Raw genomic sequence first — 12,122 nt, 5'->3', positions numbered from 1 at the left:
ATGATATTTTACCACATCTCTTCTTTCTCTCTCCATCCCCTTGTTAGTTGAAACTTTTTTTAATCAATTTCTTCCTCAAATCAAGGCACATACAAAATAAGCAATTTTAAAAACCTATTCGCTTAAAGTAAGGGTTTTTTTTTCAAATCAGTCACTTCTATATCGAAGCCCTACTAAAGCTGGCCCCTAAACCTCGGCCGTTTCAACGACGTTCTCTTTCATACAAGGAAGCACTTCATCTCCACATTTCTACAAATAAAGATAAAGGTAAAAAGAGACGTTCATGCAAAGTGAAGAGAAGATTTCGACAAAAACTTGGAGGGTTACGTGGAGAGCCAAGCCAAAGTCTACTAAGTTTTGCTCCGTAACCAAATCTGGGCCCCAACGCTCGATATCCGGTAACTGGATAACGGTATGATAGAAAGTGGACGCCTCGACAGTAAGCTCACAATTGCGGGAAACTGTCAACAAGGAAAAAGAATATCATAATTGATATCTACGAAAGTCCCGATGGAGCTCGAAAGCTACTTACCCAACTCCCTACACTCGGTCGGAATGGGAAAATACAACCCTCTCTCGTCACGGGCTAACCAGTGACCGCCCACAAAGAACCATTCGTTCTTCCAATGCTTCACTGAGGAGTGACCCATAACAAGAACTTGGTTCTGGGACTATGAAAGTTATCCTCGGGGCTATGTTTGAGGTAATAAAGCGACATAAAGTCTGCGGCGGTTAGAGGCTGCTCACCCCCGAGGTACGACCACAAAATAAAGCAACTGATCAAAGTAGACCACCCATTCGGGACGATTTGGGAAGGAGCTACTTGATTAAAAGCTAAAAAGTTTTGAAGGAAAAGAGGCAACGGTAGGCGAACTCCAAATTGGAACATCGTGGCATAGAATACTACTTCACCGGGAAAAGAACCATCAATACTCTCTCCCCGGTTCGGAAGACGAAGGCTAACCGAATCCGGGATACGATATTTCTAACGCAAGCGACGCAGGTCCCTCGCCGTAAGAGTGGAGTTATCCTTCCAAAACGGACAATAGGATTGAGATTCTAACGAAGGGTGCGACGATGACCTATCATCTGAGGAGGTCCATTCTAAATTAAGGCTAGCCATAAGAGAAAACACAACAAAAAGCGAAGCAGAGAGACGAATACCTTGTAGGGAGATTGACAAGAAATGGGGAGGATGAGGGGGTTTAAATAGCCCTTAGCTCAAAGCACGGTTCTCGGTCCATAGGTCTTTACCTAACGGGCCGAGGCGTGCTCGACGCGGTATCCAACCCTCTCGTGACTTCTCGGCTCAGTATCCAACACACTCTTGTGACTTCTCGGCTAGGTACCAAACACCTCGTGATCTCAAGGTCACGCGTCTACTGTAGATGTGACAATTGCATGGAAGGTTGCCTCGGGTCTTGCAAGGAAAGGGAAAATCGACATGCACTTTCTTGTGTCTCATGAAGATGAGACAACTCACTGCGACTAGGGTACCACGGGCCCCACAATAATTCGACAACTCAATCGGCTCGGACCACGATCCTTGACAGTTAGACCGAAACATTCTTGGAGCGAACCCCGAGAAACTTGCATTCTCCTGGGTCACGGGCCTACATGACATGATAAGTCACTACAAAAGCTATACTCCCAATGAGATCGAAGCATCGCATTGAGAGTAGGGGGCAATTGTTATGCAACGAGAATCGACGATAGCCAAGCTACAGGTCACAATCAGAGGGGAGCCCACTGGGCCACGAAAGGCTCGGTCTCGACCCGGGCTCGGTCCCGACCCGTGCTCGGTCCCAGCCCTTGCTCGGCTCTAAGCCGGGCTCGGCCCACGGCCTGGCTAACAAGTCTCCCATCTGCGATCAATGATTTCACTCAGGCCCTGCAACTGTGAATTAGGGTTAGCTACGGAAAGTTCTGGAACTACTTCACGGCTATAAGTAGCAATCCAACCCTAGAGGTAAGGGCATCTAAATAACCACTTTCACATTATTCTCTTGCTAACTTAGGCATCGGAGCCAGTGTGACTGGAGTCACACCGGTTTAGTTCGATTTGGTTTTACAGGTATTAGTCCCGAATCATCAAGTTTGGTGTGTGCGAGGAGGAGAATCGGAGGACCGAAATCCACTCATCAACAGTTTTTATAGCTAGTTTTACAAAATGCTATCTTCAAGAGCTATAGAAAGTAATATTTGTTGTAGTGAAATTTGAGTGGAAAAATTCTACACTTATGCAAGGAAGCATTAGCCTTTTCCAAGTGATCTTCATCACCTATATAAAGACCAAATGCATGCAAGGACAAGCCTTGCATGCCTTCTACTTAAAACCCCACTAGCATGTAAAAGATAGGTGTTATTGCCTTGAAGAAACACTTTAAAAACCACTAGTTAGTGGGAAAATCCAACTTTGAAGTTGGATTTTTCCACTAATCTTGATTTTTAAATAAAACTTTTATAAAAACTAATTTTTCATAAAAACAAAAATTAAAATATCAATTTTCTATCAAAACAAAAACTAAGCCAAATTAATATCTCATATTAATTGGTCTTTGACACATAAGCTTGATTAATCACATTAATCAAATTACAACTATTTTTCATGCTTTAAACTTATTTAAAACTAATTTAAATAAGTCATACTCTCCATAATAATTAATTCTCAATTAATTATTAAATTATATATTATATCTCATATAAAATACAATATTCCCTAAAAACCCGAATTTGAACACTTCAAATTCTTGCTTCACGTAGTTCATCAATTTTATCCTTTATGAGCTATCATGGAGACCCGTTGGACCTACAGATCATGAGCTCCAATGATTTGAGACTAACCGGTCAAACTCTTTAACTTAGTTAATCAACATTCGTTAACTAATAGGACTGTCCACTATAGCCTGTAGATGCACTCCCCTCACTGTAGATATATTTGTGTTCATTCGATATAACCGTCATCGGTAAGTTGATTCTTCACAGGCCGTTCGTAACCTCAGCTAGGTCAAAAACCATGTTACCCCTGAGTTACATCTTTTCTCCTTAAGTACCATTATCCCTCTAATGAAACTTAGGATTAAATCACTAAATCTAATTCCTCTCGGGTCAGTGAGAGGATGGGCCCCTTGTTCAAGACCCGAGATCATCCCTTAAGGGAACAACCTCTCTACTATCCCTAAATTTGGTAGGAGTGAATTTTGTCTTGCTAATTCTATGTCCCCAGCTATCTACCCAGTCTTATCCCTGAAATGGAAGGCATATTGAGCAGCGCTGATGAGCTTACTCTCACCTATGCAGATCAAGGGAGAATCCTGAAAAAATAGGAGTTCATAGACGACTCAGGATTTAGATCAAGTTATCTATATCATCGATAAACAAAAATTAATCAGTATTATCAGTAAACGGTGTTAATACGTAAGAGTAATTATTTCATGGTCAATCTTACACAATCTCATTGTGTAGAACACCCCCGCTCACATGTTCCTACATGAACGCATCAGAATCACTTCGTTTATGACACCTTACAACATTTGTAACATTTATAAAGCGGGTCGTATTCAATAATGTCTCCAGGAAAAAGTACCCAACTTGATCCATGTACTATAGATTGTTTAGGTTATTTACTTGAACTTGATCCAGTTTATGTCTCCACATAAAGTCTAAGTACTCATTAGAATATCCAAGGGTTCGTAGTTTATTGGATTTAGAGTTGAAAAGAATTCACTTTCAACACATGTCTAAATAACGTCACATGTATTAATGTTTACTGTTTACAAACTACGAGTATTAGGACAAAATACCCGACAAATATGAATTACAAAAGAAATATAATGTATAGTTTAACATTCATGTATGTGTTGAATTAAATTTTGTATGAAAAGTTTCTTCATTATAATTAATTTCAAAAAAAGATAATGTAAATAACAAAACAAACGATCCAAAACAAGAAGTCTAAAATTACACTTTGGTAATTAAAATAAAACACTCAACGACCCAAGATAGAATAATTAACTTAACCTCTAAAGCCCAAAAATAAAATCTATAAAGTAAAATATATAAATAAACTTCCAAAAACTTTTGACCTATGGTTTAGTTATAAAAAAAATAAAAAAAAATCCTTTAGTGTTCGAAAACTTAATTTATCTTAATCCAACGAAATTAATCTTAATTCTTATTTACCCAAAATTAGAACTCCAAGATTAGAAAGTCCAAGAAATCAAATTATGAGGAAAAAATTCAAAGGAACAATTTAATTCTTAAAATAAACGAGCTAGAGAACGCTGGGCATTACATTAAGTGTATATGATTTATGAATGTGTTCTTATGATTTAAATTTAAAGAAAAATAGTAGCTAACATGATTGTAACAACAAAAATGAGTATGAAAAATTATTCCAATTCTAACCTCTAGAATTATAGAGACAAAATTTTATTTCGTCGCCAAAAATACTTCTTTCAACGATATTAAAATCGTCACCATAAAGACTTTTGGCGACGCAATTGTTTTCGTCGCTGTAAATATTTTTCGTGATAAAATGTATTGCATCGTGATACATGCTTTTGGCAACAAACTAGATTTAGTCGCAAAAAGTACCTAGGGCGACAAACAATTTCGTCAGCATAAGTTCTTTTGGTACAAAATTGAAATTTCGTCAGCAAAAGGCTACCGCAATGATGCTTGCGGACGAACTTTGCGACAATTTTTTGTCGGAAATTACTTTTGCAAACTAAATTAAGAGCTTTTGCAACGTTTTGTGCTTCAAACAAAAATCAATTTTCTTGTAGTGAAAGTTAAGAGAATGAAACAAAGAAAATGATTCATTTTAAAAAACATATTTGTAGGGCTATATTTCTATTTTTTATTTCTCACAAACTTGGAAATCTATTCAATTTAATTATTTAGGTGAACTCTCTTTTAAATGTCATCACTTTGGTTTTATCAAAGATAATCTTTAAGTATTTAGATTACGAGGTGAGCTCTCTTGCAAGAGCTTTCTCTTTGGGCTTCATCTTAGATGGTCTAAAATAGTTTGAATGTCGAGGTGAGCTCTCTTTTATGAGAACTAATATTTTAGGCTTCATTTTGAGGGGTCGTTCAAACGACAGACTTGCAAGGAGTGGAGTTGAGTAAGAAAGTTCACTCCTTATTCAAGTGAATGATTTAAAAACTCCATATTTGAATATTAAGTCCACTATTCAACTTCCCCAATTTAATTATTATTCAACTCCCCTAAATTACTCTTCACCTCCTTACTTTATTTTATTTATCTATTTTCTCTTTCCTCGAGTGGGTCTCGCATCAAATCATACATTTTTTCTCCCCTTTTCTCATAATTTGGCCACATCATCTTAAGTTTGGTTGGTCCCACCATTTTTTTTTTATTATTTTGATGGATTATACTATTTTTCTTTCTTATATTTTTTTTCCTATTCATCCTTTCTCCCATTTCTCTTCTTCCAATTTCCAATTATTCAATTTTTCTTTACAATCTAATTGTTTCGGTTTTACTTCCCTCTATACTCACAATTATACATATTGAAGTTTTCTAAATTGTAATACAAATATATTTTTTTAATTCATAGATATATAATTTTCAATTATTATAGATTATATGAATATATTTCAATTTCATGTATACGTAGTTTTTTTAAAGATATGTATATGCAATTGTGTTTTGATATAAATGAAATTTTAAAATGTCAAACTTAAATAATTAAATTTAAACATTTGATGAAGTCAAATTAATTAAATACTTAAATAATCTTAATTCTTGTTCTCTCTTATACATGTTTAAATAATTATATTTTGTAAAAACATATAATTTTCAACAACTGCCTTATAATAAGAATAATATTTTATTTTGAATTTATAAAGATAAAGATCCTTAATATCAAGCAAACAAATATTAAAATAATATATTTATTTTTTTAGTCATTTTCAAAATAATAAAATAAATTGTATTGTATTTTTAACTTATTAAAATAAAATCAACATTAAAAAATGTTTAATTTTTAAATTGAACAGAATCAAAATAACAAATATAGATATATGATGTTCATTTTAAGTTTAGTCATTTAAATTAATATAAATATGTATGGTTTTATTTTTAATATAATGAATTTAAAAGAACTATAAAATCTCTTTTGTTTTTAAGGTAATTGAATTAAAATAAGAAAAAGTATAAAAAAATAAAGTAATTTTATCATTATTTAAATAAAATTTAGGATTATGCAATAGATAAATGAAATATATATTGTAATCATAACTCATTTTATATATATATATATATATATATATATATATATATATATATATCACAAAATGATTTAACATACATTGAAATTTTAGAATTGAAATTTAGAATTGACATAAACAAATTTTAAATGAAAATTTATTAGAATCTAACTCTAATGGTAATTTTAACAAAAAAGAAAAAAAAGAAGAAACTGACATAAATCCAATTTAGACAACTTCAGACTTAATAACTCTGCAGCTTGAACACAACACATACTTCAGAATTCCAAATTAAGAAACTCTAGAACTTGAACAAGGACTAAACAACTCCATACTAATTAATTCACAGAATTAACTCCCCATATTTAACAACTCCACCTAGCTCCTTGAATGCCTCCTAAATGTTTAGATGCTGAGTTAAGCTTTAACGTGAGTAGCTCATCCTTTAGGCTTCACTTTGGGTGGTCCTTAAGTGTTTATGACACAACTCGTCCAAAATACCTATTAGTCCTTGAACGAGCTGCACCAACCACAGATCTCAACTAATTACGAAGTCCATAATCAACTACTTTCTCAACTTCAAACTAACTTTGACTAACAAGCTCTAGATGCATGCAAAATAAAACAATAATGTTTCACAAAATAACTATTCTTACATCAATTCTAAATATTCTATTCTATCAAAAGGGTTTATATAAAAGTTTTACAAACAAACTACATGTACGTATAAAATGATATTCAACTCTTGAAATACTCTAGGTGACTGAAGCTGATCTAATGTCCTTTAGAAACTCAAGTATAGTCGGGAGAAAAAACAAATGATAAATAATAGGAAGCTCAGTGAGTGGTAAGTTAATAAGAAAATAATATTGTAAAACTCTTTCATAAACTGAAATTTCAGGCTATATAAATCTTCATAAAACTAAAACATCATAAGAATCGAATAAGCTTCCTCATAGTAAACTTATAATAACACTTTCTTTCTAGGCAAACAGAAAAGGCAACACTCCTAAGTTCAAGATTTGGACTAGGATTTGGAATCCATATTTGGCCCTAATTACCTTGGCATTCCCCTGCAATTACTGCAACCTAGTTACGCCAACTTCTCGATCTGCTCTGAAGACACATTCTAAAAACAGTTTCTAAACCCATTTGTAAAACACTCATCTTCAAAATATAAATGAACTAGAAAAAATTCAACACCACACAAGTACCCGTATTTCTAGTCTACTAACTTAGAGTAATCTCCATACGCGCAATAGAATAGTTATGGTCTACTTGAATAGAGTAATCCAGCAAAATAATTCTCTCCATGCACGAAGTTAAATGGTCTCAAAGATCTTTCTATTTCTGGGTATACCATAGAAACACATTCATACAACATATGGGTAATCACTTGTGTACGACAATATGGTGCTTTGAAAACTACTTTCGGCATAAAATTCTCAATCTCATACACTATTCTAAAATTCTTTTTTTCTTCTTTCTAAAATATTGATCTAACTTTCTCAAATCATTTCTAAAATCTTCCTTTCTAACAAAACTTCAATAAAATTCTAAAACCATTTATGAAATCTTTCTTTCTAAATAAATTTAATAAGCTTCAAGCATTTCTCTAAAATCATAAAATTTTTATCTAAATTGTAACACATTTCCAAACATAACTTGTTTCATTCTCAGCAGACATGCTAAAACATACCTAATATATAATTTTTTTAAATTCTATAATAATAGATATCTAAAATCATTTTGATAATTTAAACTCAGAAGAAAGACGTCTTGCTGTTATTACCTGCTGGGCGATTTGGAATGATCGGAATTCCCTGGTTCATGGATCTACGATTTCTCCCCCTGATTAAAGTGTGCTTGGATCAGTTCCTACTTCCAAAGCTACTCGCATGCCCAGGAAAATAGGGGAGACTTGCTTCAGCAGAGGTCAGAAGCTTCTCCTTCCCGAAGCTCCCATCAATGGCTTCCTCCATCTAGTTCTGTTTTGAAGGTTAACTCTGATGCAGCTTGTCGATCTGCATCAATGGGACTTTGTCTGATCATCAGAGACAATAAGGGTGACCTGATGGTGGCGAAGATAATTTATCTTTCGCATCCCCTTACCCCTGGCTTAAATTAGAGGAATCTTGGAAGCTTTCAAGCTTGCTCGCTCGAGGAATTGCCTTGGCCGGGTAGTTGAATCCAATTGCCAAGAGGCAATCCGTTTGATTCGGGAACATTTACAAACTTTGGGAGACGAATTGAACTGGATTTTGGAGATCCGTTTCTTAGCCCTAGAATTCGAATCCAATTCATTCACTCATGTTCCTCGAAATTGTAACTCGTGTGCGCACTTCTTGGGAAATGGAATTTATACCTCAACCACATGTACATGGCACTCCCATTACCCCCGTTGGTTGTTGGATCTTGTAAAAGGGGACTCCCCTTCAATCTTAGCCCCTGTGACTTAATTTCATGCAACTTCTAGTTTTAAAAAAAATATACATATATAAAATAAACCATTCATAAATCCAATAATAAAATATATCTAAAAATTTTAATAAAATAACTAACCACAAATCCAACGAACTAGGTCATAAACTCGAGTTGGACGTTGTTCCAATTTCTGCTTGACCTTAAATAATATTACAATCTAAATTAATTCATGTTTTAACCCAATACTAACTCAACATGTACGCTTAACTTCCAACATAAACCATATTATCATCAAATTACCCAAAATATCAAATTTAACAACTCATTCTCTTTCTTCGTTAAAACCATCACTTCTTCTCTCTCCTGTTACCTTACAAATAAGTGGATCCCATAATTACCCATTATATTTATTTTCTCTTGTTTCATATTTCTATATGATTAGCCTAATTTCCACCATTTCTTTTTTGTTTTTCATATTTAACTTTAATTCACAAATCTTTTTTCTCTCTCTTCCAACGACAACGCACAAACTCCACCATCTCTCGTTTCTTTTCTTTTACGTCTTTTTCTTCCTTCAAAATTCTCTACCTATTACCAAATCCATCTCCATTACAACCCTTAATTCTCATAAAAAAGAACCTCTAGATCTTTTACTATTCCTTCTTCAATAATAATCTTACTCCTTAACACTCTCTCTCTAACCTCTCTCTACATGAACTTCCTCCAAATTCTTTCTTTCAACCCTAAAATTTCTCATATTAATCTTTACCAAAAATTCATAAATAACTCTTAACTTCTCTATTCCATGACTTACAAAGATCGATATTGTAAACTTTCTTCTACGCAATTCTTGAGCATAGCATGACAAACTCATAAAACTCAATTCAATTTCTATTTCTTAAAGAAGAAAACCCAAAAAAAAAACTTGTTAAGGGTTCAGTCTTGCCATGGCTTCTCTTACTTAGCCATTAGAATGCTTAACCAGTTCCAAATTCAATATTCAGCCCTGATTCAAGCTTGATTTCTCTCATAAGCTGGTCTTCTTTTTTTCGTCTATTTTGGTTTCCTGTGTTCCTTTTCCACATTTTCTTCCTTTCATTTTCTTTTTCTTTTTCTTTTTCCTTATCCCACATGTCACACACCAACACATACACACAACCACACGTGTCCTTTTATAAAGCTTCAAAAATTGTAATTTCATTTTTTTTCCTTAAATTCCAAAGTGCTCTTCAAGAAGAAATAACATCCAAATTTTTTTAATTTTCCTTTTGTTTTTACCAAAAAGACCAAAAGAATCCTTAGAAAATGTGGGCATGTGATGCTCGAGTATAGAGAAAGAGTACATGGATGAACTAGTTCCACATCCGAATGAGAGGGATCTTGAGTGTTAGAGTTCATTTCTTACTAATCATTTATTATTAAGTGATTTTTTGTGAAATAATCAAACATTAACTTCTTTATTAAATCTGTTGCATATCTCCTTTAATGATTTGGTCATTTTGGAAATGAGGCCCAAAAGCTTTCCAGTCCACTTCTTTTAAGTGTTTGTTGTTAAACCTAGATTGTGTTGTTAGAGATTTGGATTGCTCTCCCCTCATTGCCGTGAAATCAAGGAGAAGGTAAGGGCTCCGTTGAAAGAATCGAACCCACGTCGGAGAGTCGACGCTGCCGCCCATCGATTGGGTCGAGTGTGTTTGGCCACCGTAAAGTGTTTTGGCGATCTTTGACATCGTGAGGGTTTGTTTTCGGTGTTCTTAGTAAAGATCTATATCATCTTTCTATTTTCTCTTGAATCTTTTCCTTTGATTTCTTAGATCCGGCATTGTTATACCTATTGTATGTTTCTGTTTGATCTCTAATAATATTGACTAGCAAAGATCTTATAATCTTTGTAAGTGGAGTAGGTCGTTAAGACCGAACCACTATAAATCCTTGTGTTTCTTGTTCTTTTACACTTACATATACTTTCTTTGGTTATTCTGCGAATCGATGAGCATCAAGTCATAAAAAATATTATTACTGTAATTTTTAGGATTTAAACGGATATTTTCACTATTGTAAAATTACTGAATAGATGATAAATCGCTCAAGGATCATTAAAATCGATCATTAAAATTACAACAATTGGTATCAGAGCTTTGGATAATTTTTTGGATCTTGTTCCTTTATTTTTAAATTAGTTTCTGCCAAATTTTTTCTGCCAAATTTTTTGAAACTTTTTAGTTCTGTATTTTTCTATTTTGTTTCAGTTGCTACTCTTTTTGTTCTTTTTATTGCAGAATGAGTACGCGCTTTGAGGTGGAACAATTTAATGGTAAGAGAGACTTCGGTCTCTGGAAAATAAAGATGATGGCGATCTTGAGACAGCAAAAGGCAAACTACGCTCTCATGTACAAGAAGGATGTCTTTGATAGCATAACTCTAGAGGAACTAAAAGAGATGGAGAAACTTGTCCATAACTTTTTGATTCTTCACCTATCGGATAGTGTTCTTCGACAAATGAGAGGTGAGGATACTACGGGTAAGCTTTTGGGTAAGTTGCAATCTACTTATCAAATAGCATCACTGTCAAATAAATTGTATCTTAAATCTAAGTTCTTTAGCTTTAAGATGGAGTCGAATAAAAACATGAAAGAAAATCTTGATGAATTTAACAAAATTATATCAAAATTAGAAAATATTAATGAGACTTTTTCTGATGAAAATCAAGTTATTATTCTTTGTAATTCTTTGCCTAATGTCTATAATGATGTTAAGTCTGCTATGAAATATGGTAGAGATGATTTGTCTGCTGCTGTTGTGATTAATGCTATAAAAATGAAAGAATTACAATTAAAAGAAAGTAAAAAGGATGGAGAGTCATTATTTGTGAGAGGGAGGTCTAATAACAAGAATCATAATAGGAGAGGTAAGAGTAGATCCAAATCTAGGGGAATAAGAATAAAAGGTGTTATCATTGTAATAAGGAGGGCCACATTAGGAGGTTTTGTCCTGACCTTAAGAATAAACAAAAGGATAAGGAGAAAGAGGAAGCTAGCGGGATCAACCTTAGTGAAGAGTTTGACCAAGTCCTTATAGTGAGTGCATCAAGTGAGGACGAAACTTGGATTTTAGATTCAGGTTGCTCTTTCCATATGACACCCAATAGAGATTGGCTAGAGAATTTCGAAGCATGTTCTGGAAGTAAAGTTATGTTAGAAAATCGTCAATTTTAAAATGTAGAAGGTCAAAGTACAATTAGGCTCAAACTTCATGATGGAAAGGTTAGGCTGTTAACTAAAGTTAGGTACATACCCGAAGTTAAGACGAACCTTATATCCCTTAGCATGTTAGACAAGCTAGGATACACCATTAAGTTAGAAAATGGCGTATTAAAGGTCATGAAGGGTATTATGGTAACATTAAAGGGGCACCTTAAAAAGACACTTTATTCCTTAGAGGGTTCTACAGTTGTAGGTTCA

This window comes from Momordica charantia (assembly GCF_013281855.1).
Source record: "Momordica charantia cultivar OHB3-1 chromosome 7 unlocalized genomic scaffold, Mcharantia_2.0 BLBB01000007.1, whole genome shotgun sequence".
Lineage (NCBI taxonomy): Eukaryota > Viridiplantae > Streptophyta > Magnoliopsida > Cucurbitales > Cucurbitaceae > Momordica > Momordica charantia.
Note: the sequence above shows the minus strand (reverse complement) of the source record.